Below are 4,825 nucleotides of genomic sequence, written 5' to 3' on the forward strand. Positions count from 1 at the left end.
CAAAACGTCTCCAGACATTGCCTGACTCCTCCACTGAGGGCCACTCACCGCCCCACCCGTACTGAGCACTAACCATGCACCCGATGTCCAGCGCCGCATTCAGGCCGCGATGCATTGGGGTCTCACGGGGCCCCACAAGGTTGGCCCCAAAGCCTTGGCAAGACCCCTGCATTAAACCCCAGCTCTCTCGTTTACCAGCTGGGCCTCCTAGACCAAGTTGCCTCACCCTCTGGGCCTTGGTTTTCCCATCAGTAAAATGGGACTTCTAATAAAGTGTCCACCCCCCAGCACTCTAGGGTGGGAACCACTTGAGTTAAAACACATTAAGTGCGCTAACTGCAGGGCCAGGCCCCTCCCAGGTGTTATTATGACCTCACTTTACAAAGAAGGGGAAGCTGGGGCCCAGAGAGGTGAAGCCACTCGCCCGCGGGTCACACAGCTGGCAGCATCAGCGCTGTGAGTGACCGTCTCCAGAGCCTCCTCTCGTAACCACCAGGCTATGTGCCCTGGGCAGGAGGAGAGACATTGTAAGGGGACTGAGAACTGAGAATTCAGAGGCAGGGCCTGGTCCCAGCCCACCCTCCTTCTCGCTGTGGCACCAGGCAGCCCCCTCCCATCTCTGGGCCACAGCCTCGTGTGCACTGAGGGTTTCCATTTCCCTGACAAGGTCCCTCCAGGGGGACGAGGACCAAGGACAGCTCACCTCATTCTCCCAGGTCGCTGGCATCCTGCCTGCGGTCCTCAGGGAGGGGGCGTGCTGGGGGAGTGGCGGGGGGAGTTACTGGGGGCCTCCTGGCTTCAGGGACCAGCTGGGATCACTTTGGGGCGGGCAGAGGGCATTTCAGAACAGAGTCCACCTCTTGATTCACGGGAATTCGGCCACCAAGTCCAAGACTTAGACCCATCTAACCAGCCCCACCCTCCGCCCTTGGATTAGTGAATGAATGAATGAGTGAATGGCATCACTCCATCTATGAGTGAATGGATGGAGGAAGCTGGCTCACCCCACCTCGGTCCCCCAGAGGGAACTCCAGGACCTGAGCTGGGGTGCCCTCTCCTGTAGGACAGAGGGGGCAGGAGCTGTTCTCCATAGCCCCCATTCTGGGCTTCCCCCCAGAGGTCAGAGGTCAGAGTCTATGGGGGCAGCTGCCTTCCCAGAGACTTCCTTGGCCAAAGCTGGAAACCACCCTCCACCCCCAGGAATGACCCTCTGGCCTCCTTTGGGAGACAAGTTCCAAGGGCAGAGGGGAACAGAGTGAGGGTTTGCAAAAATGAGCAAATTTGCTGGAAAGGATTCTTTTTTATTTTTGGTTTGTTCTCAGAGTGTCTGAGAGTCAAGCCAGAGGGAAGAGAAACATGAATTGAGCAATCAGATGTTCACAGAGGACCCTCAGATTGCTGCCAAGTGTCGCCAAAGCTTGGGGATCCCTGCACTGAGGCTGTCCCGGGACCGAGTCCTCCTTGGTGGCCCCCCACGGGGGCACCCATGAGGCAGAGTCTCTCTCCAGGTGGGAGGGGTTGACCTGATGCACACAGAGGCGCGGGGGCAGGAAAGGCAGTCTGCTCCAGGAACTGTGGGAAATGCCAGACCTTAGAGTAAACACATGAGGGTAAAACTGAAGGCAGGAACGGAGGGGCTGTGGCCAGGGCCCCTTCAGGGCGGGGGGAGGGGGCTGCGATGCAGCGGTCTGTGCCATCTACATGCAGAGGGGACGAGCACGCAGATTTCCGCGTGCATTGGGGGCGCCTCCACCTCTCCCAGGAGCACTTCTTAGGCAGGATTTCTGTCCAGAAGCTGCATAGTGAGTGATACTCCTCTGCTAACTGCACAGCTCCTGGACTTCCAACCTGGCCTGAAGTACCTCCCTGCTGGCAGCACAGGGCTGTAACTTGAGGGGATCCCCTGAGAAGACCCTCGTAGTGCTGTTGGAGGCTGCATCCTTCAGTCTTCATTCCACTGACACTAAGCTCAGGTTCTCAGAGCCCTTGATTATAATGCCGGCATCGCCAAAGGGGAGCAGTTAGACATGTATCAGTCAGTCACACCCTAGTATAAACAAGGTTAGCACAGCCTTTCCTAGGGACTGTTGGCTGAACGGAGACAGGCATCGCTGCAGAATGTTACAGAGGGACAGCAAGGGGTGCCGGGGCTGGAGGAGGGTCCCTAGCAAGGGATGGGGTGCATGGCTGGTAGCAAGAAACACTCTTCTTCCCCAGCTGTCAACAAAGACCCAGGATTTCACTTTCAGGGCCATGTGTGGGGACTTCCTTCCCGGGTGGAAGCTGGAAAGGGCTGTAGGGAGACCGTGAAATCTGGTCTGGGGCAGGGCTCGATCCCAGTGCTGGGATTGCCTGGCTGGTGTGACCTGGAGCAAACTGAACCCAGCTCTCAGCTTCCTCTTCTGTAAACTGGGTGCATCCCCCCACAGGGGACTCCTGCAAGGACGGGATGCCTATGGCTGTGTTTTCCGGGTGACGCTCTTTGTCTGACACTGGAGTTGGGAAGGGCCTCTCTCTGGCTCCTGCCTCTGCTCCCGCTTCCGGGTGAGGCTCTAAGTATCTGCCTCTGCTGAGAAATTGCGCCTCTCTTTTCACCAAGAGGAGAAGTCGTGCTGCGCCTCTGTGGGCTTGTCGGGTAAGGAGAAAGAGGCAGCTTGGCAGGACCCCGAGGGCAGGGACGTGGCTGGGAGGAATACGTCATTCCTCGGCCATCAGCGGAGGGGTCCCTGTGGGGGGAGGCCACAGAAGGTCAGAGGCGATCTGGGGGCTGGGATGCGCTGCAGAATCCTTAGGGTGTCAAAGGGAAAATGTGCCAACAGGAAATGCAGCCAAAGAGGAAGAGGGGGAGGGAAGTCGGGGTGGGCGGAGACCTTGAAGGAGCTTCTTGCCCCAAGGGGGAACCCAGGAGGGGTGGCGCTGGACCTCAGAAGCCTGACCAGGACCTGGTAGATCAATGTCCCTCCTTGTCCCAGAGGCTGACCCTCCAGGGAACTGTTTTCTCAGGGCCACAGGGATCGCTGACCCGCCCCAGCAGTGTGTCCACAGGGAGGGCGGGGCAGAGCTGGGCTGACAGTAGCCCCAGTAGCAAAGGCCCTCAGAGTGTCACCAGCCTCATCGATTCGCTGTCATGTGATCATCCTGTCGGGAAGTGCTCTCCAGGCCCCGTCTTGGCCAGCACTCTGGAGGCAGGGCCACCTGCTTTAGCAATTATTCCATGCAGGTCTGAAGTGAACATTTACGTAAGAGAAGCTCTGTGACCTCGGACGGTTCACACCGCCCTCCCTGGGGCTGTTTCTTCATCTCTGTCATGATGAGAGTTGCACAAACAACCACAGAGCAGGGAGAAGAGACCCAGGGAAGGCCTCTGTTGGTTCAATGGCAAGAAACAAAAAAGCCATCTTTAAAAAGAGATTCTCTTTCATACAAGAGAAGTCCAGAAGTGGGCATTTCAGGATTCCATGGTAGGAGGCTTCACGAACTCATCAGAGACTCAGGACACTTCTCTCAGGCTGCTCTGCCATGCTTAGCAAAGGCATCCTCCTCACGGTCCAAGATGGCTGCTTGAGAGCAAGCCATCAAATCTGCATTCCAGTACAGGAAAGAAGGATACTCTCCCTTGCTGGAAGCTGCCTACACACTCACTCATTCCCACTGGCCACATCAGGGGACGCCTAGACAGGCAGTCTTTTTTTCTGGGTAGTCACATGCCAGCTAAAAAACCAGGAGTTCTTTTACTAAGAAAAAGGCAGAGAATAAATACTGGGAGGCAACTGGCAGTCTGCGGCACAGGTTCTGGGTCAACTCTCGTCCTGGTACTGGCAGGCCATAAATTGGCCAGGAACCTGGGTTTCCCCTCCACCCTCTGAACCTTGGTCTGTCACGGGACTGCTGGTCCCCCATTGCCTCTGCTTCGGATACATGATGCCATTTAAAAGAAAAGTGAAGACGAATTCAGAGAAACCTCTGGAGCATTTGACTAATAGGCTGTGTTTGGAAATGCCAGCCTTATCTCAGTCTCAAAATTCACAGAGTGAACCATGCCTGCCTAGACTTATTTTTTTTAACAGAATACTTAGTCATTCGAATACATATTTTCCAGTCCTGGCAAAATGTGAGTGCTGTTTCAAACGCACAAGCAGCAGACACTGAATCAATCATGAAACCACCTCCTCACAGACAATTGAAATACCTCATTTCTGGCGTAGGTTCCACACACCCGGCTGGGATTTCCCCCCGTTGGAAACTGTAAGATGCTGTGATTACCATCCAATGTGTCATCTTCCTGGAGACTGTAAAACAATCCGTGACCAACTGGACTTTTCTGTTGTGTTCACACTGCATGGTAATAAAATATTTCCGTGTAAAGATGCTGTATCAATATTTACCTGCAATTATGCCTAAAGACAGGGTTCATAAATCAAAGAGGAGCCCATGCCCTTACTATTCACCGGCATTCCTGAGAGACTTAGGTAGTTGTGAGAGTAAAGCCAGCTGCCCGCAGGGCCTTTGCACGGCTGTTCTCTGGGCCCAGAATGTTCTTCCCCAGAAACCTGCATGACTCCCTCCTCCTTCACTCAGGCCTTGTGCAAACACTGTTCCCTGGTCCCCTGGGTCCCTGTCTGTGGCATCTTCTCATTTCTAACCCCTCGAGTTCTCCATGAATATTTATTACCTGAAGTCACCCACTTTTCAAAATATTTTCTATTGGTCCACAGATTCACTATTAAAGATGGAAAAGGGGTTGAATTCTCCACTCTGGCTTTAGCCACGATAGGGGTGATCCTCCTCAGGTGGAGTAAGAAGCCAGAGCACGAGTTGTGCTTGA

General features: G+C 54.7%; 1 long non-coding RNA gene across 1 annotated transcript; it reads left to right on the forward strand.

The window, feature by feature from the left end:
• Positions 1-436: 436 nt before the first annotated feature.
• LOC140699081 (uncharacterized) lies at positions 437-4,365 on the forward strand. The gene is made up of 3 exons (XR_012077100.1): positions 437-527; positions 2,430-2,635; positions 4,206-4,365. It is a non-coding gene; the product is annotated as an uncharacterized lncRNA (long non-coding RNA).
• Positions 4,366-4,825: the final 460 nt, after the last annotated feature.

Source organism: Vicugna pacos, chromosome 10 (genome assembly GCF_048564905.1).
Source record: "Vicugna pacos chromosome 10, VicPac4, whole genome shotgun sequence".
Classification (NCBI taxonomy): domain Eukaryota; kingdom Metazoa; phylum Chordata; class Mammalia; order Artiodactyla; family Camelidae; genus Vicugna; species Vicugna pacos.